Consider the following 21,470-nt stretch of genomic DNA (forward strand, 5'->3'; position numbering starts at 1 on the left):
CGTTGTCCTCATTGCTATGTGCTTCTGTCAGCACTATATGATTGATGTCTTTAGGAATCTGGTTTGGAATCTTGCAAAAATGATGCATGGGTTAATAGGTTCCCAGTCGATGAGTGATTTGTCAGCAGAATCTATTATAATGAGCACTACTCCCTCTGTGGGTTTATTGTCACTACAACCTGAGTAAATGAGATGTTTCTTCTTTTGCTTGAAGTGCTTGTTTTCTGCACTTATCAATCTGCTCTCATTGATACCCAGAATTTAAAGTTTATAGTTGTCCATCTCCCTCATGATCGCTGAGATCTTTGGTATTTGAAACGTTGTTCTCATGTTCCAGTAACCAGCTCTGAAGTGTTTTATTGTGCTAGCATCAGTTTTTGGGTTCCTGGCTTCCAGAGACTGGCTTTCACCAGGAGCTGTCATGCAGCATTAGGGGTCGGCAGAGTTCATTTTTAACAGAGTGGTAGCCTGATTCCATTTCTGTAACCAGTAAGATGTTTCTACAAAGCCAAATGGTCAGCCCTGTGTTCAGCCCTCCCCACTTTACCTGGGCTTGGGACCAGCAGCCACATCAGTGTGCAGCAGGTGGGCTTATGTTGTAGAGCTAGCAGCTGAAGCTGATGATATGATAGGAAACCACAGAGCTGTTTACCAAGTGACTAAAACTCTGTGTGAAAATTTCAAAACAGGACATGAGCCAAGAAAAAGCAAAGATGGAAAAATGCTTACAACTGAGGTAGAACAGAAAAACAGATAGGCAGAGCATTTCAAAGAAGTACTCAGTAGACTCAGCCCCACCACAGCACCAGATCTGATGAAATGTGAATCTGATAAACTTGATATTAAGTTTTTTTTCTCTAACTTAATTGGCCTCTCAGAGTTGTTAAGACAACTCCCACCTGTTTATGCTCTCTGTATGTGTGTATATATATCTCCTCAATATTTATTCCACTCTGTATGCATTCGAAGAAGTGGGCTGTAGTCCACGAAAGCTTATGCTCTAATAAATTTGTTAGTCTCTAAGGTGCCACAAGTACTCCTGTTCTTAAAGCAGTGGAGGATGATCAAATTACAGCAGCAATGCTAAAAGTACTTGATACCCCCATCTAATGAAATTGACAGAATTGTTCAATGAAGTTTGGGGAAAAAATAGTCCTCTTGACCAATAGAAACATGGAATCATCTGAAATACACGTCTACTCCGATATAACGCAGTCGTGGGGAGCCAAAAATCCCAACCGCGTTATAGGTGAAACACCGTTAGATTGGGGTAGGGGCGGCAGGGCTCCAATGGTGATTTAAAGGGCCCTGGGCTCCCCGCAGCAGCCAGAGCCCCAGGCCCTTTAAATCACCGGCGAGCCCCGCTGCCGCAGCCCCTGGGTAGGGGTGGCAGGGCTCCAGCGGTGATTTAAAGAGCTCCGGGCTCCAGCCACTGCGGGGAGCCCGGGCCCTTTAAATCACCGGCCAAGCCCTGCTGCCGTAGCCCTGGGGTAGGGGCAGCAGGGCTCCAGCGGTGATTTAGAGGGCCCAAGGCTCCCCGCAGCAGCCAGAGCCCCGGACCCTTTAAAGCACTGCCCGAGCCCCTTTAAAGCACTGCTACCGTGCTATATGCGAACCCGTGTTATATCGGGTCGCTTTATAGCGGGGTAGAGGAATCACCAACTAGCAGCTCATTTGCACCAGAATCAGAAGGGAGTGCTGGAGATATTTGGGGCATATACTTTGGATGACAACACACAGACTTCCACATGAAGCTTGTCAAGTGAATACCAACTGATTTAAGGAAATGAGGATGCCTTAGAGCAGTGGTCCCCAAACTGTGGGGCGTGCCCCTCTAGGGGGACATGGAGGAACATTTAGGGGATGCGGCGGGACCTGGGTCAGCCCCCCTGCTCTGCTCCAGCCCTGTCCCAGCCCTGCCCCAGGCCCTGCTGTGGCTCTGCTCCCAGCCGTACCCATGGCTCCCACTTCTAGCTCTGGTCCCACTCCTGGCCCTGGCTCCCAGGGGGGTGCAGCCTGCGTAAGATGGGAGCATGGCTGAAAAAGTTTGGGGACCCCGCCTTAGAGAAACCTTAAAAAGAATCCTAGTCAGGAAAGGCAGAATAGTTGAGCGAACACCACCGAGCAAATGGAAGCAGCAACAAATGACAGAGATGAATGGAAGAGATGGTTTCCACCCTATGTGCCAGCATTTGTGTGGGAAGGATATAAAATGTGTGTGTATGTATTTTTCCAGGTATTCAGTAGAATTACTCAAGATTTTCACTGATATAACTGAAATCAGAATCTAGTACTCTAATTCTAGTGCTTTTTTATTGCTATTTTGTTACTGAATTAATGCATTTGAAAAGGAACTGTGACAGAAAATATGCCTTTACAGTGGATATTACAGATATGGCTATGACATCATTGATAGTGAAAACATCTGAAAATTGTCCTAATAATACATGTGTACTTTCGATGGTTAATATTGATATGAGAGATTGTTCTGTAACTAATTATGAAGCCACAGTGTGTGTTCTGAAATTGATTATAATGTTGTCATAAATATGTGACTGTGACTGACTGACTGAAATTATGTGAATATTTGTGAATATCATTTCAGTAATGAACCATTGATCAAAAAACAAAATAGAGTAGAATGGTGATAGGGAACCCAAGCTGAATATATCTATTTTTTCATAAACAGAAGAGGAAATTTTTGGGGAAAACATAGTCTTTATTAACACCATATTCATGTTAAATCAGAAGGGTAGATTACAAACTGGGATTTTCAAAGGGAAATAGAAAAGGGAGTTGGGAATGATAAAGTAGGAAGGTAAAATCTCTACCCTTTGCTTCTTTTAAATATTTCCTCAGAACCAATCTACAGTGATGCCTATAAGAAATCAGTCAATTAAAGGTGGTTTGATGGACAAACAGGATGTCCATTGCCACTTTATCGATTTATCATTTTTAAAAGATTATAAATGTGTATATGTACATTGTGAAAAAGCAGAGGGAGAGAGGGAACTGCATGTAGGAGACTAGAAGCCTGGAGCAGGCTTGCTAAATGAGCCAACCGGAGACATCTGGTGCAAGGAAGGAACCTCTAGCAGCTGGTTCCTTATAAGAGAGCTATTGGTGTTCTGGAAAGAGGGGACTGAGTCTGAGAAGCTGCAAGGGAGTCAGCTTGGTTAGGGCACCTGCGAGCTGGTAAGAGAGTCTGTGTAAGTAAACCTTTTCCCACTCCCTCTGTCACTGAGGTAAGAGTCATGCCCTGGGACATATTTCTGGGGACTCTGAGAGTGATTGGGGAAATTCATTTTTGTGTGTGTTTGTTTCTGTTTGCATTTTTGGAACTTTGTAAATAAAGAAACCGGACCCCAAGAAGGACTGTGATTGAAGGAGAAAGACTATGGGGTGTTTGTGTTGTTTAAAGACCCCAAAAGAAGGGGAAATGTGCAGGGCACTACAGAGGCACTTCGGCCACCAGACATAAAAAATGTATATATTTGACTATATTCCTCTTGCACCTCACCCTTCATATGCCTCTTATCTCATTATATTGTAGGCTCTTCAGGGCAGAGACCTTGTCTTCATATGTGTTTGTTTAGAATCTAGCAAAATGGGACTCATATTTTGATTGGGGTTTCTGGGTGCTGCCATAATTCTCCTTCTTCTTTTAGCCTTATTCCCATTTATATGGGGTTGGCTCTTCAAATCCTTTTTCTCCATTCCAGTCTTTCTTGACTCAGTTCCTCAGAAACTCCACAACTAATCAGATCTCTTTGTATGACATCTATCCACCTAGTTTTGGGTTTTCCAACTCTTTTCTTACCCTCCACTTCGACGTTTAATATCCTGTTCTTCTTTGTGTGATTGCACATGTGCATTCCTCTCTTGATGTGTGCATGCCCCACAATTGCCATAAATTTTTCCTCGGTGGTGCCTTTTGGGGCGGCTCGAGTACTCTCTATTGCCACACAATGTTGGTGCCAGTAAGAAGCACCCAGCCAACCCTGTCCCCTCTCAGTTCCTTCTTACCTCCTGTGATGGTCACTGGAACTGCTCTTCTTGCATTCGCAAGTTCTCTCTGTGGACTTTCCTCTGTATATTGTAAATAGTTAGTTAGTTTTAGTTTAGTTATTAGTTAAGTAGTTAGATTTCAGTGTTTATCATTTTTTTGACCAATTCCCAGTGCCCAGGGATGCCTCGGTCACCAGGCTTAAAGCCTGCATTTCCTGCAACAAGGCTATGCCTGAGTGACCCCCACACTGGGGAAAGCTTATACTGGGGACCATTGACAAATCTGCATGGATTTTAAGCCTCACACAAAGAAGGATTGGGAGGCCAGGCTAAAGTTTCTGCTCATGGAGGAGGCACTGAGATCTCCATCTGAGTCAGGCCAGTCAGACTCAGCACCGAGTGCCTTGGCATTAGTAAGGAATGCTCCTCTTACTATACCAGAATTCACATTACCAGTTGGCAGTGCAGCTGCTTGCATGTTCACAATGTGTATAGCCATATTGGGAGCTTTCCTGAGGAGATTAAAGGTTCAGGTCTACCTTATCTACCTTATCTGGATGATTGGCTAGTCAAGGACTGGTCCATGGCTCAGGTTGTGTTCAGAGCTCAACTCATCCAGTTGAAGTTCATAGCACTAGGCCTTCTGATCAATGCAGACAAGTCTACCTTTTGTCTGGTACAGAGGATAGAGTTTATTGGGGTGTTGTTGAACTCCACCTAGGCCAGGTTGTTCCTCCCCAAGTTACAATTCCAATCAATCCAATCACTGGTGACACACTTCAAAGGTCATCCAATCACAATAGCCTGAAACTGTGTTGGGCTCCTAGGCCACATGGCCTCATGCACATATGTGGTACAAAACAGAAGACTGCATCTCAGACCTCTCCAGCCATGGCTGGCCTCAGTATACTCGTCAAGCGGTCTCCATCTGGACATTGTGCTCACGGTACGCTCACAGGTTCTCATCTCTTTGAATTGGTGGTTGGATCCTCTCAATGTTTGTGCAGGCGTTCCCCTTCATCCACCGTCAACCATCAATTACACTGGTCTCAGACGCATTAGCGCTAGGGTGGGGAGCTCACCTGGGGCTCATCAGAACTCAGCATCTTTGGTCTCTGGCGAAATCTCTCTTTTCATATCAATGTCATAGACTCAGGGTGGTTTGTCTTGCCTGTCAGATGGTCCTGCCTCATATCAGGGGCAGAAGCTTATTTGTTCTTACAGACAACATTGCAACCATGTTTTACATAAATAGGCAAGGAGAGAGAGCTCACTCTTCCCTCCTTTGTCAAGAAGCAGTTCACCTATGGGAATTTTGTATAGCCCATCAAGGCCTCTTAACTTCTGGAAGCGTAGAACGAGCTGGCAGATCATGTGAGCAGGTCTTGCTCCTGTCTCAAGTGGTCTCTTTGCCTGGATGTAGCTAGAGGCATTTTCCAGCACTGGGAGACTCCCCAAATAGACCTGTTTGCAAACAAGGACAACAGACAGTGTAACCAATTCTGCTCCCTTCAAGGCTGCAGTCCAGGTTCCTCTTCGAGTGCTTGCTCATATGTATTCCACAGTAGGTGTGCGTGCTTGCCACATGCACTGGTGCTGGAAGTTTTTCCCTTAGCAGTACTCATAGGGGGAGCGCTGCTGCGACCCCTGGAGTGGCACCTCTATAGCGCGCTATAAGGGGAGCCGCACTCACTCCACCCTCAGTTCCTTCTTGCCACCAGTGACGGTGCATTGGAACTACTTGCTCCAGCTTGTCCCAGAACTTGTTTGTTGTTAGTAGTACCTGTATTAGTTAGTTCATTAAAAGTTCCAGTTTAGTTAGTTAGTGCTCGGGACAGGGCATGCCCCGGGCCCCAGGGTTTAAATCATGCAAGTCTTGCAGGCGTTTGATGCCCAGAAGTGACCCGCACACCGACTGTCTCCGCTGCCTGGGCGAATCTCACATCAGCGATCTCTGTAAGATCTGCAGGTCCTTTAAACCCAGGACAAAAAAAGAGAGACACATTAGACTTTGGGCCCTTCCCATGGAGTCAGCACTGGCTCCAACCCCGGTACACCGAGCGGAATCGGCACCAGGCACTTTGTCTTCGGTGCGCGGCGATCTCTCAGCACCTTCGGGTGGCCAGCACCGCTCCCCATCGAAAAAGCAGAGGAAGGCTCCGTCTTCTCGGAAGCATTGAGAGAAGGCACGGGGTGAGGCTAGACCTGCGGCGGGCGGCCCCAGTTCCCCCCTGGGCTCTAGAGCTCTGACTCAGGTATAGCGGAGCAGCTCAGTTGCATCGTCAGACCTCTCCAGCTGAAGTCTGCATGCCTTCGACACCGGAGGCCCTGCAGGCAGCCAAAGACATTATGACTCTGCAGGTGCCTGGGGCACCACCGGCACCCAGACCCCGCTCCTAGAGGCAAGCCGCTGCTGGGCTCTCGACAGCCGATGCCGACCCGACGCAGATCCCGGTTAGGGGACCGCTCTTGGGCCCGCTAGCCACTCAGTGTCCTGTCAGGACACAGCCTCCAGCCTCCGCTCTCATCGCCCTCCAGGTTGTCTGGTCAGGTGCCATTGGAGTGGAGTTCCAGGCACCGCTCCACGCCGAGTAGAGTATCGGCGGGACAGGTGCCAACTCCGTAGACGCTCCCACTCTCGGCCGAGTTACCAGAACCACTCCCGGCACAGATGCCGTCGTCAGTCACGCTCCAGCTCTCGCGCGTCAAGGCACCGTGACCACGACTCCCGGCGGGGATCGCCAGCTCCGCGTCGTCGCAGATCCAGGTGTCGAAGCGTCTCGAGGAGTAACAGCTCGAGGCAGCACCATTCCTCGACATCGGAGTCCCGTGGCAGACGTTGTTCTCGGCACCACCGCGCGTACCGCTCGCATGGCACTGATAGGTCGTTGGTAACCCCGACCTCGACCTACACACAGCGCCCTATGACTCAGCCGGGTCAACCCGACCAGCTGGTGCTGCCGGTGCTGCACCAGAGTCAATGGCAAGGGCCCCCGTGGCAAAGCCAGTGGTACCAGTGGACCTCCTGGCCCCCCCGGGCACACCCAGCAGGGCCCTCAGTCGTTAGCAGGAGCATCGGAGGCTCCTTCAGCCACGGTATCCAGACCTCTGAGGGATAGATCGGTGGGTCACAGTTCCTTGGCACTGCACAAGGAGTCCGACCAAGTGGTGGCTCCCATGGCATCAGCCGACGTGCAGAGCCCAGTACCGGCCCCCTCCCCCGCACCGGATGACAAGATCACAGCCCCGCCCCCTCTGTACCGCAGGAGGACTTCAGGACTCATCAGGAGCTACTAAAGCGAGTAGCATCCAGTCTCCATCTCCAAGCTGAGGAGATGAAGGGACCTTCGGACTCACTGTTCAATGTGCTCTCATCCTCGGCACCAGGCAGAGTGGCCCTCCTGCTCCACGAAGGAGTGGCTAACATCTCCAATGCCCTCTGGCGAACGCCAGTCTCCCTTGCCCCATTATCAAAAAAGGCGGAGCGCAAATACTTCGTGCCCACGAAAGGGCACGAATACCTTTATACCCACCCAGCCCCCAACTCCCTAGTGGTAGAGTCCGTAAATCACAGGGACAAGGCCAGCCAGGACCCGCACCCAAGAATAAAGACTCCAAAAGACTGGACTCATTTGGCAGGAAGCTTTATTCGTCCACCAGCTTCCACCTCCGGGTGGCCAATCACCTGGCCCTCGTCAGTCGATATGAGTTTAACTTGTGGGGGTCACTGCTGAAGTTTGAGCCTTCCCTTCCAGAGCATGAAAGGAAGGATTTTAAGGCGCTGGTGGAGGAGGGCGCTGCCGCCGCAAAGGCTGTTCTGCAGGCGGCGGCGGATGCAGCTGACATGGCTGCTTAGTCCATGGCCTCAGCCGTGTCCATGCGCAGGGCATTGTGGCGACTGCTGTCCGGGCTCTCTGCAGAGGCACAGTCTGTGATGCAGGATCTTCCCTTTAACGGCAAGGACCTGTTCGCAGAACAAACAGACGTGAGGCTCCATGGCATGAAGGACTCACGTACCACCCTTCAGACCCTCGGGCTCTACGTCCCGCCCAAGGAGAAGCTAAGACACAAGCCTCCGTCCCTGCGCCCCAGCCAAAACACGAGCCCGCCTACAAGAGGTCCAAAACCCAAAAGAGGCAACCTCAGAGGCAGTCTTGCTCTTTCCCGCAGCCTGGGCCCTCCAGGGGCAAGCAGCAGGGCAAGAGGCAGTTTTGACTGGTTGCAGGAGGGTACCCGGGGGACCCCCGAGAGGACCCTCCTACCAATAAAGTTTGCTTTCAGCAACTGCTTGTCTGTGTTCCTTATGGAATGGTCCCGGATAACATCAGACCAATGGGTCCTCAACACCATTTCCCAGGGTTATATGCTACAATTTGTCTTGCCCCTGCCCTCCCTCCCCTCTCCCCTGGACGGCAGGTGGGACCCGTCGAATTTACCCATGCTACAGCAGGAAGTGGGTTGGCTCCTCAGCTTGGGAGCCGTGGAGAAGGTTCCATGGGAATTCCGGGAAAAAGGGTTTTACTCCCATTATTTCCTGATCCCCAAAGCGAAAGGGGGGCTCAGACCCATCCTGGATCTGTGAGGCCTCAATCGGTTCATGGCAAAATGACGATTTTGCATGGTCTCTCTGGCATGTATCATACCCTCTCTGGACCCTGGCAACTGGTATGTGGCCCTGGACCTTCAGGATGCATACTTCCATATCCATATATTCAAGGGGCACAGACGCTTCCTCTGCTTTCTGGTGGGGCAGGACCACTACCAATTTATGGTCCTCCCCTTTGGCCTGTTCACTGTGCCCAGGGTATTCACAAAGTGTATGGCGGTGGTGGCGGCCTACCTCAGACGCCAAAGCGTACAGATATTCCCCAACCTCAATGACTAGCTGCTCAAGGGCACCTCGCGGTCCCAGGTACAGAACTACGTGGACCTGCTCTTGGCCACGTGTGCCAACTTAGGCCTTCTAGTAAACGAGGCCAAGTTGACACTGGTCCTGGTGCAGCACATAGAATTCATAGGCGCCTTCCTGGATGTCTCCAAAGCCACAGCCTCCCTTCCCCAGGACAGGTTCCAGACCCTGAAGGGACTTATAGCCTCGGTCACGGAGTTCCCTGTCACCATGGCCAGGTCATGCGAGCGGCTCCTGGGCCACATGGCGGCATGCACGTACGTGGTCCGCCACGCCAGGCTTCGGATGAGGCCCCTCCAACTCTGGTTAGCCTCAGAGTTCTCCCTGGCCTGGGACAAACTGGACAAAGTCCTCTTGGTACCAGCACGGGTAATCACGATGCTACAATGGTGGTCCTGCTCGGCCAATATGCTTCAGGGAATTCCATTCCAGGACCCAACCCCGTCACTAGACCTACATGGGGAACTCAGACCCAAGGGATGTGGTCAGCTGCAGAGCTGTCCCTTCACATAAATGTCAGGGAACTCTGGGCGATATGCTTAGACTGTGTGGCGTTCAGCTCACAGTTGCGTGGCAAGGTGGTCAGAGTACTCACGGACACGTTTTACATCAACAGGCAAGGCGGGACGAGGTCCTCACCCTGGAAGCCCTCAGCCTCTGGGAGTTCTGTATAGCCTACGGCATCTCCCTGAAGGCTTTTCACCTGCCAGGCATCAACAACACACAGGCCGATCACTTGAGCAGGGTTTTCTCCTCCCAACACGAGTGGTCGCTCCACTCGGGGGTCACTCACCAGCTCTTCCGAGCATGGGGAACTCCCCAAGTAGACTTGTTTGCGACCCGACAGAATCGCCGTTGCCACAGGTTCTGTTCCAGAGGGGGAGTGGGGAGGAACGCTATGCTCTGTGTGTATGTGTACTCTGATTCATTTGCCTATATTACTGCTTGGAAGTCAACAAGAGTGGAATGCACATGTGCAATCACTCAAAGAAGAAGAACGGTTAGTCACCTTTTGTAACTGTTCTTTGAGACGTGTTGTCATATGTCCATTCCAGAATCCCCCCTCCTGCTCCTCTACATCGGAGTTTCTAGAAAAAAGGAACTGAGATCGTCTGGGCACTTTATACTGATACTAGCGACCCAAGGCAGCAGAGGGCACTTGAGCAACTCAAATAGGTACCACTGAGGGGAAAATTTCTGATGACTGTGCATGGGGCGTGCATACACCAAGAATAGAATGGACATGTGCAACACATCTCAAAGAACAACAGTTACGAAAGGCTAGTAACCATTGTTTTCCAATATAGTTTTCTGATCTTCTTTTCACATGTCCAAACCATCTAAATGTGGATTCCCTCAACTTTTCTACAATTGGTACCAACATCACATTTCTCCTAATTTGTTCATTCTGAACATGGTCCAACCTTGTAACTCCAAGCATCCATCTTGTTGGGTTTAGTGTGTGGTTATTGAATGTCATTGGTGGCCTGTGATATAAAGGAGGAAAGACTAGATGATCAAGTGGTCTCTTCTGGTCTTAAACTCTATGACTCTATTAATATTTTAATTTCCACTGTATTCAAGTCCTGTGCTTACAGGTGCTGTCTTTAAATAAATATTAAATAATGTTTTGGGAGCCCTCATTTCCCATCCCACTCTTTTACTCTAAGCTTGTTTGCTCTCAGTGTTGATCCTCATATTTCCCTCAGGCAGGAAACCATAGACTGAGGAGGAATACTTTTGCATGGAACCCAGGAACCCAGAGCAACTTCATAAGTGTGAAGCTAGTAGTTGGGAGAAAGCAAGTGGGAAGTATGAGTGCTAGAGCTGGGGAAATACCCTGTGGAAATCCAGGGAGGTGAGAGTCTTTATGAAGTGAAGAAGAAAGTTGTACTCAGGAGTGGGAAGGGAGGTGGGCCTGCTACTTGGAAAAGGAAAAGTAAGAGGGAACTAGGATAAATGCATATTTGGCATTGAGAACTGGTTAATTTGCAATTATGGAATTTTTAATGGCTCTTCAAAGTTGTTATGGGGGGGAAGGAGTGAGGGTAGGCGCAAGTGTGTATTTGTACCAAGTGAGTTTTTCAAAACTTGGATTCTGAGTTACACCTACAAAAACTGCACAAACTTTCATTTTGCACAGGTAATTGCTCATGCAAATATTTACTTGCATGCACAAATGCAACATTAGTATGTGGCAGTTGCCTGTTTATGCAAGCATCTATTTTTTATCTGGACATAACTTTGGACCTGAGTTTTGAGAATTCATCCTTATGGCTGGCTCATTCTCTTTTTCAATTCTCTAGCTGATTCTGACCTTTGCTACTATCTTCTTCGTAAGGGAATCAGATTTCCCATTGCTGGTAATGGTCAAACCAGAAATTATTAGTCAAAAAGTCTGTCGGTCAAAATCTGGTGATGTTGATTTTACAGACAACCTCTTTTTTTTGTAGCAAAAATTGATAAATGATAAATAACGCTAATAATAAAGACAACTATTTTCATGGGTTGTTAAAGTCCTCCTTAGTTTTCTAATGCAAAACTGCTCAATTTAAATTAAAAGTGGATGTTGAGAAGTCATGTTTTTAATTATTTAGCAAAATGAACATTACTGCAGCAAAAAAGAAAACTTCCTTGTTAGATTTCATTTATATTAGGGAATCGCTCACTTTAATCATGTACTTTATCTTACTAGTTTAGACTAAATCCCATTCCTTTTATGATTAATCGGGTATTTAGTTTCATTGTAAAATAATTTCATGGCACAGAGTTTGACACTAATGAATAAAATATGATAGCTTTGTTTCTCTCAGGAGATAGAGTGGTTTGACTAAGTATTCTATTTTCCTTTTTGAATTAAATGTAGTTAGTCTTTTGAAGAATGCATTATGGAATTTGGCATAGTTAATTCTTGCTTTGTTAAAGACTTCCAAATTATGTGAAAGTGGGAAATATTATATATGACAAGCAAAGCTACAGCACAGCACTGTTTGTTTAAAAAAAGATCTCTTCAAAATTTGTTCTTTTATCTTTTTTAAGATTGCAGTGCACATGACAAAATGTTTGGTTCTAATCCTAGACCTCAATTTTTAAATATATGCACATTTTTGCATGCTCGGGAGTTGCAGGTGTAGAATGCATGATGTACAGATGTAGATAGGAGTTGCATCTGCACATGGGTATGCAGATCTCTGGCTTGCCCATGTACATTTCATTCACATGCAGTTTTATGTAAACATTTAAATTTAAGCCTCAGTGTATGTACAAGGGTTTGCCAGGGCTCGACCCCCTTCGGGGCGGTGGCTCACTACACACAGTTGCTGGTCGGGGAATTAGTCTGGCCACGGGGTCTTCCTCGGCAGCCCTTGCGGTACTGGAACAAATACCGTAAACCGAAGCCCTGGATCAGGGCGGGGCACCAGAGTCAAGGGCTCAGGCCCTCAGGCAGGGCTGAGCAACAATAGTACAGTTAGGGTACGTCTATACTTACCCGCTGGTTCGGCGGCAAGCAGTCAATCTTTTGGGATCGATTTATCGCGTCTTGTCTAGACGCGATAAATCGATCCCGGAAGTGCTCGCCGTCGACGCCGGTAATCCTGCTCCGCGAGAGGAGTAGGCGGAGTCGACAGGGGAGCTTGCCTGCCGTGTGTGGACCTGCGGTAAGTACCTTTAATTTCAAACTAAGATACTTCGACTTCAGCTACATTATTCACGTATCTTAGTTCGAACTGGGGGCTTTGTGTGGACCAGCCCTTAGTAGCAAGCCCAGGCCCTAGGTCAGGGCGGGGCAGTGCAGAGTCAGAGCTCAGGCCCTCAGGCAGGGCTGAGAAACAACACTAGGCCCAAACCTCCAAAGGCCTGGGAGAGGGAGATTCTGCCACCCAACTCATGGGTGACCGGGGGGACGCAGGCCCTCCCACTCTACTGTGTCCCAGCCCAGGGCCCAAGCAGCGGGGATCCTGGCCACAACAAACTGACATGGGCTCTGGCAGTGCTGCAGCCAGACTAGGGTTGGCTGTCCCCGGGCTACTTCCAGACTCCCCCTCGGGTAGTACCTGGGTCAGGGTGTTGTCCTCTGCGGGGTCCAGCACCATAGGTTCCTCGGCGAGCAGCGGGCTCGGCAACTCCTCTGGGTAGCAGGCAGCAGGCGCAGGGCAGGCCCGGCAACTCCTCCGGGTAGCGGGCGCAGGGTAGGCCCAGCAACTCCTCCTGGTAGTGGGGCAGGTCAGGCCCCGCCAGTCCTGGTGGCCACCTTGGGCCGCGGGGTTTTCCCAGTCACGGGCTAGACTGGAAGCGTCTGGCCTCTCTGGCAGCTGGGACCTTTCTGAACTCTGAGGGTGAGCCTTTATACTTCCGGGTCGCCGCCTGACCCTCTGAGGGGCGGGCTCAGAGTTCCCTAGCTCCGCCCACTCCGTCCTCCGGAGGTGCTCTTCCCTCTCCGGCGTGGCGGGGAGCCACACCGCCTCACTACGGTATATAAAAGTAAAAGCTAAAACATTGCTGATTAATAAAAGTGACTTAAAGGGACATCATGTCCACCTCAAAGGGACCCATAATGGTAAAGAGAGATAGTAGGGTTCTGGAAATGTTGTCACTCTTAGCCTCTGTACCCTCCTGTTTTTCATCAATAGCTTGCTGGAAGTGGATGGGACAACAGATGCTTTATTTCTAGAGTTCATATTGTAGCCTATTGGGCAGAATTGCTTTCTGGTTAGAGGATTTAGGGAGGGAAGATCTGGCCCGTCAGTGAAGTTGAAGAACACTAGACTTGAACTCCCATTTCCTATAGTCTGTGATATGACTAGCTAGAAAGACCTCTGTTGTGGATATGAGGCCACAGGAGATGGTAGTTATGAGAATTTGGAAAGGTTCAGTTGTAGAAGGTGAGGTTTCCCCATCAAAAGAATTACAATTGACTCTACCCTTTCTTTCAGCTCCTCTTTTCTGCTAGAGATGTATAACATATATTGGAATATGAATAAATTAATACGTAGTGTGCTAATCTTAAAATTGTATATCTGTGCCTTTATTCCATTTCTTTATTCCCTTCACTGCCATCCCCTAGTTTAGTTGACCCTGTCTAATATATTTCCAGTTTCATTTTACCTTTTTGTATCTAGAGTTTCTTCATAGAGTGGTGCCCCTGTGGATGCTCCACTCTAGGCGTCGGTGCGTCCCTGCACAGGAGATTTCTTGCAGCAGTACTTGGCCAGGGGAAGGGCGCACACAGGAGTCATCTCGTGCAGCCATTGGCACCTCCTGTAGCGCGCGCTCCCCCGACCGTCCCCTCAGTTCCTTCTCAACTGTCCTCGGCTGCAGACGGAGCTCCATGGCAGTGCTCTCTTTGATACTTTCTGGGGAAAAAAAAAAAAGTTACAAGTTACGTAGGAACTTCTTTTTAGTCTATACTTAGTTACATTGTTTTCTTAGTTCCTCTTAGAAGTTTTTCTTCAAAAAAGGGGGACAGGGAGAAGAAAGAAGAAGGCTTTTTCTCTCCTAAATTCCCCTTTGGGAACAGTTTCTACAGTTTACCTTTACAATTAACTCCCACCCTTATCTCTTGAAAGGCAGGAGAGGCTTAACGGCAGTACTGCCTGGCTCAACAGGAGTTAAAAAGTGTGACTCCTGCCGTGAACTGATGCCGGTCTCTGACGGCCACACATCCTGCATTCTCTGTCTGGGAGAAACTCATATCCCAGAAATCGGCCACACATCCTGCATTCTCTGTCTGGGAGAAACTCATATCCCAGAAATGCGCACATTGCACCAACTTAACATCAAGGGCAAGACAGGACAGGGATCTCCACTTGAAAATGCTTCTGCTGGAGAAATCCCTCCAACCTCCACAAGAGACGTCCTCTGGGGAGTCTCACAGACCGAGATCCCTGAGCTCTGATAAGGTTCCGACTTCCAAAACTGTCAGGAAGCGAGCCTCGACCTCTCCAACAAGGGTCTCTCAGAAAAAGAGAGCTTCCCCAGCGAGGTCTTTACCCTCAGTGCTCCACTCATCCAGAGTGAGCACTTACGAGGCACCGGGCTCCTCCGGCACTGTCTCTCAGCGGATCCCTGCTGAGCCCCATCGCATGGCACCGGAGTTGAGACGTCAAGTCTCCTCCACGGCACTGACTACCCCGGTGCAGAGCGTGGCAGTGGCACTGCGATCAATGCTGCCGCCACCAGCACCGACCCAAGACTTGAGGCTGGCTAACAAGCCAAACCCGGCACCGGTCAGCGCTCCAATGGTCGACCGCAACCCCAAGGCAGGGCCAGCACAACTCCTGCGTCCTGCTAACATAGCAGTTTCTTCAGCACCGCAGTCACCACTGCTCGGCACCGAACACTCCTCGAGCTACATAGCACGGTACCATCCTTCATCTCCTGCACCACCTTCCATGCATAGTGGCGAGGAAGGAGACATGCAGGACATCCGCTTCTCCTCTCAACGTTCATCTCCATCACAGATGAGACCTACATGGAATGCTGTGAAGCCGAAGCCTCATCCCTCAGAGCATTCACAGTCCTGGTATGCACAGCACTGGCCTTACCAATTACCACCTTACCCCATGCAATGGCCACAATGGGGTCCTTGGCCCACATACCATAACCCCTATTCTGGTCCCCCTTCCCCAGCAACAAGAGGTTCCAGAGTACATCTATCATTACCGCATAGAGAAACCTCTGACCCCCTGAGACAGAGATAGAAGAGGAAGAGATACTATCTCAGGCAGACCAGGATGAATCACCACCTGCCTCACACTCATCTTCTGCACCAGACAAAGTGGTGACACCGTCTACCCCTGTGACACCAGATGACCTGAAACAGTTCCAAGAACTCTTCAAAAGAGAGCAAACTGCCAAGAAATTGCTTTACATGAGATGCAGAAGAAACAACATAATTTGTTAAAAATCTTACGACTGGCATCACCGACCAAGATTGCCCTCCCCGTGGATGAGGCTATCATAGAGCCTGCAGCGGCAATATGGCAAACATCGGCATTGGCACCACCTACCAACAAAAGGGCTGACAGGAAATACTTCGTTCCAACCAAAGGCATGGAATTTTTGTTTTCACACCCTCAAGCCTGCTCTCTGGTAGTAGAGGCTACTAATCAGTGCAGTAAACAGTCTCATTTCTGCTCCTCACTGCACAATAAAGAACACAAGAGACTGGACCTCTTTGGGTGGAAAGTTTACTTGTCAGCCACCCTTCTGCTTAGAGTTGCCAACTGTTCTGCTCTACTAGCAAATTACGACTACTCTACCTATAGTAAAATACAAGAGCTTGTGGAAGACCTTCCCAAGCATAAACGTCCTCAACTCACTGCCAATATCAATGAGGGTCAGTTAATAGCCTGCATGGTGCTGCAAGCCTCAATGGATGTAGCGGATACAGCTGCCCGAACAACCGCAACAGCTGTGGTTATGATTAGAACATCATGGTTGCAGGCTTCAGGAATTCTAAAAGAACTACAGCTAAAAGTGGAGGACCTCCCCTTCGATAGGCATAAACTATTCTCATCGCAAACAGGCGATGTCCTCCATACCATGAAGCTCTCCCGAGCAACGCTGTGTACACCCAACGCTGTGTACACCCACCGCCTGACAAACGTCCTCGCTTTACACCATACCAGAGGTCACGAGACATTTCTTTTAACCATCAACAACCACGATACTTCACTCAGAACAGACCCAAACAATGGGCTCAGAGATGACGGGCTCCACCGAACCAGGCCTCGTCCACCCGTCCATCTACATCCAAGCCACAATTTAGAAGTCTTGGTCGAGGGTATGCACGACTTCCCCACACCTCTAGTGCCAATAGATACCCCATCCCACAATTCTGGTCACCGCCAATGCCCATTTTACCATGCCTGGGCTGCGATAACCACAGACCAATGGGTTTTAGAGATCACACAATCTGACTACACCATTCCTTTCATAGCCATTCCCCCTCCTTCCCCCCTTCCCTGTCCCTCTTCAGGGACCCTTCTCATGAACACCTTCTGCATCAGGAAGTAGACCACCTCCTACTGCTGGATGCTGTAGAACCAGTACCACATCAATACCAAGGGAGGGGGTTTTATTCCAAATATTTCCTGACAGAGAAGAAAGGAGGGGGATGGAGACCAATCTTAGATCTCCAAAAACTCAACAGGTTCATATGCAACCACAGGTTCAAAATAGTCACTCTGGCCACAATAATCCCAGCGCTAGACGTAGGGGACTGGTTTGAAGCCCTCGACCTCCAAGACGCATACTTCCATATTACAATACATCCTGCCCACAGATGGTTCCTGAGGTTCGCACTAGGACCCAATCACTACCAGTACAGGGTCCTTCCCTTTGGACTGTCCACTGCTCCCCGCATATTCTCAAAAACACTCGTGGTAGTAACAGCACATTTACGACGCAATGGAGTCATAATCTTCCCCTATTTGGATGATTGCCTTCTCAAGGGTGCCAACCGGCATGCTGAAGACCACAGTAGACCTGTTTCACCAACTGTGTCTACAGATAAACGAAAATAAATCCACCCTGGAACCAACCCAGCGACTGGAGTTTATCGGAGCCAACCTAGACTCCATACACGCCAAGGCAATATTGCCAAACCACAGATTTACTACCTTGACCAATTTTATTTCCACGGTGACCATCAGCCCACAAACTTCAGTGGGGACATGCCTTCAGATTCTGGAACATATGGCAGCTACGACTTTCGTAGTAAAGTATGCCAGACTCCATATGCGCTGTCTGCAACACTGGTTGAGTACAGTCTATACACCCAGCAAACACTCTCTCAACAGATGTGTGACACTACCACCAAGGGTTATCCTCTCCCTACAATGGTGGACACAGCCAGGGAATGTATGCTCCGGGATTCCCTTTCAACAAGACCCCCCATCAGTGACTATCACAACAGATGCCTCCCTGATAGGTTGGGGCGCCCACTTGGGTCACCACAATGTACAAGGCAAGTAGTCTGCAACGGAAACCCTACTACATATCAATCTCCTGGAACTCCATGTAGTACGCAATGCAGGCCGACACTTCCTCCCACTCATACGAGAAACCTCAATCTCTATTCTCACCGACAATGTGGCGTGCATGTTTTACATCAATTGCCAAGGAGGAACCAGGTCTCACTCGCTATATGTAGAAGCCATGAATTTATGGAACTTCTGCATCCACAACAATATAAACATCACAGCATCATACCTACCAGGGTGTCAAAACACTACAGCCGACAACCTCAGCAGGCACTTCTCACAGGAACACAAGTGGGAAATCAATGACAGTGTTCTCAACACAATATTCCAAAAATGGGGTCACCCAGTAATCGACCTTTTCGTCTCAGCGACAAATCACAAACGTCCACTATTTTGCTCCAGAGCAAGCCTGGCACTGGGATCATTAGGGGATGCCTTCCTCATCCCGTGGAATGTGTCACTCATGTACGCCTTCCCGCTAATCCCACAGGTCATCTGCAAGATACGACTAGAGAGAGCATACATCATTCTCATTGTCCCCACATGGCCCAGACAGACTTGGTTTCCATACCTCTCACGTCTAGCAGTCTGTGCCCCACAACCGCTGCCTTTCTGGACAGACTTCCTGTCCTAGAACAAGGGCCTGACACTCCATCCAGACCCAGTGAAACTCCATCTTAAAGAGTGGCTCCTCTCTGGTTCCAACATGGAGAATTGAACTGTTTGGAGAAAGTAAAACAGGTATTACTAAATAGCCGTCGCCTCACCACTAGAAATACTTACTGCCACAAGTGGAGAAGATACTCCCTTTGGAGTCAGCAAAAACAGCTGGACGCAACCATGGTGCCCCATCTATGATCCTAGACTTCCTACTAGAACTGAAGGAAACGGAGTTAGCCATAAGTTCTATTAAAGTACACCTCGCTGCCATTACAACCCTCCACGAACAGATAGAAGGGGCTTCAATATTTGCTCACCCGATTACATGGCGCTTTCTAGCAGGTATACAGAACATGTACCCAGAAGTAGGCCAACCTGCACCACCATGATGAGTGGTACCCTCAACCCATCTAACAACGTTGTCAATCTTTGCAACCACACACTTAGCCCAGCAGAAGAGTCTGTCCTATCTCGGGGACTCTCTTTCTGTCCCACCATCCCCACAAACACGATACAGTTCTGTGGTGATCTGGAAGCCTACTTTCGTCGTCTCCGACTCAAGGAATATTTTCAACGCACCACTGAACAGTGCACTGACCCACAGGAACCCTCCTACCAACACTACAAGAAGAAGAACTCTGCGTGGACTCCTCCTGACGGTCAAAATGACAGACTGGACCTCTACATAGAGTGCTTCCACAGACGTGCACAGGCTGAAATTGTGGACAAACAACATCACTTGTCCCATAACCTCAGCCATACAGAACGCAATGCCATCCACAGCCTCAGAAACAACTCTGACATTATCATCAAAGGGGCTGACAAAGGAGGTGCTGTAGTCATAATGAACAGGTCGGATTATGAACAGGAGGTTGCCAGGCAACTCTCCAAGACCGCATTCTACAGGCCACTATCCTCTGATCCCACTGAGGAATACCAAAAGAAACTACACCATCTGCTCAAGAAATTCCCAGCTACAGTACGGGAACAAATCTACATGGACACACCCCCAGAACCCCGACCAGGGGTATTCTATCTGCTACCCAAGATCCATAAACCCGGAAACCCTGGATGCCCCATCATCTCAGGCATTGGCACTCCTACAGCAGTATTATCTGGCTATTTGGACTCTCTCCTCAGACCCTACGCAACCAGCACTCCCAGCTATCTTCAAGACACCACCGACTTCCTGAGGAAACTACAATGCATTGGTGTTCTTCCTGAAAACACCATCCTGGCCACCATGGATGTAGAAGCACTTTACACCAATATTCCACATGAGGATGGACTACAAGCTGTCAGGAACAGTATCCCTGATGAGGCCACAGCACACCTGGTGGCTGAGCTTTGTGACTTTGTCCTCACCCACAACCACTTCAGATTTGGGGATAACTTATACCTTCAAGTCAGTGGCACTGCTATGGGTACCCGCATGGCCCCACAGTATGCCAACATTTTTATGGCTGACTTAGAACAATGCTTCCTCAGCTCTCGTCCCCTAGTGCCCCTCCTCTACTTGCGCTACATTGATGATATCTTCATCATATGGACCCACGGAAAGGAGGCCCTTGAAGAATTCCCCCTGGACTTCAACGATTTCCACCCCACCATCAACCTCAGCCTGGACCAGTCCACACAAGAGATCCACTTCCTGGACACTACAGTGCAAATAAGCGATGGTCACATAAACACCACCACGTACCAGAAACCTACTGACCGCTATACGTACCTACATGCCTCCAGCTTCCATCCAAGACACATCACACGATCCATTGTCTACAGCCAAGTCCTAAGATACAACCGAATTTGCTCCAACCCCTCAGACAGAGACAAACACCTACAAGATCTTTATCAAGCATTCGTAAAACTACAATACCCACCTGGGGAAGTGAGGAAACAGATTGACAGAGCAAGACGGGTACCCAGAAATCACCTACTACAGGACAGGCCCAACAAGGACACTAACAGAACACCACTGGCCATCACATACAGCCCCCAGCTAAAACCTCTCCAGCGCATTATCCACGATTTACAACCTATCCTGGAAAATGATCCTTCACTCTCACAGACCTTGGGAGGCAGGCCAGTCCTCACTTACAGACAACCCCCCAACCTGAAGCAAATACTCACCAGCAACTACACACCACACCACAGAAACACCAACCCAGGAACCAATCCCTGTAGCAAACCTTGTTACCTACTCTGTCCCCATATCTGCTCTGGCGACACCATCAGAGGACCCAACCACATCAGCCACACCATCAAGGGCTCGTTCACCTGCACATCCAGTAATGTTATATATGCCATCATGTGCCAGCAATGCCCCTCTGCCATGTACAGTGGCCAAACCGGACAGTCCTTCCGCAAAAGAATAAATGGACACAAATCAGACATCAGGAATGGTAACATACATAAGTCAGTAAGTGAACACTTCAATCTCCCTGGTCATTCTATTACAGATTTAAAAGTCACTGTCATTGAACAAAAAAACCTTCAGAAACAGACTTCAAAGAGAAACAGCAGAACTAAAATTCATTTGCAAATTTAACACTATTAATCTGGGCTTGAATAGGGACTGGGAGTGGCTGGCTCATTACAGAAGCAGCTTTTCCTCTCCTGGAATTGACACCTCCTCATCTATTATTGGGAGTAGACTACATCCACCCTGATTGAATTGGCCCTGTCAACACTGGTTCTCCACTTGTGAAGTAACTCCCTGCTCTCCATGTGTCAGTATATAATGCCTGCATCTGTAACTTTCACTCTATGCATCCGAAGAAGTGAGGTTTTTACCCACGAAAGCTTATGCCCAAATAAATCCGGTAGTCTTTAAGGTGCCACCAGACTCCTTGTTGTTTCTGCACCACCATGGGATCTCAGCCTTGTGCTCAAATGTCTCACAAGAC

At 48.8% G+C, this 21,470-nt stretch overlaps 1 protein-coding gene across 21 annotated transcripts in view; it reads left to right on the forward strand.

The window, feature by feature from the left end:
• VPS13B (vacuolar protein sorting 13 homolog B) overlaps positions 1 to 21,470 on the forward strand; it is a 943,390-nt gene that overhangs the window by 449,560 nt on the left and 472,360 nt on the right. The gene's annotated exons all lie outside the window — the stretch shown is intronic.

Source organism: Chrysemys picta, chromosome 2 (genome assembly GCF_011386835.1).
Source record: "Chrysemys picta bellii isolate R12L10 chromosome 2, ASM1138683v2, whole genome shotgun sequence".
Lineage (NCBI taxonomy): Eukaryota > Metazoa > Chordata > Testudines > Emydidae > Chrysemys > Chrysemys picta.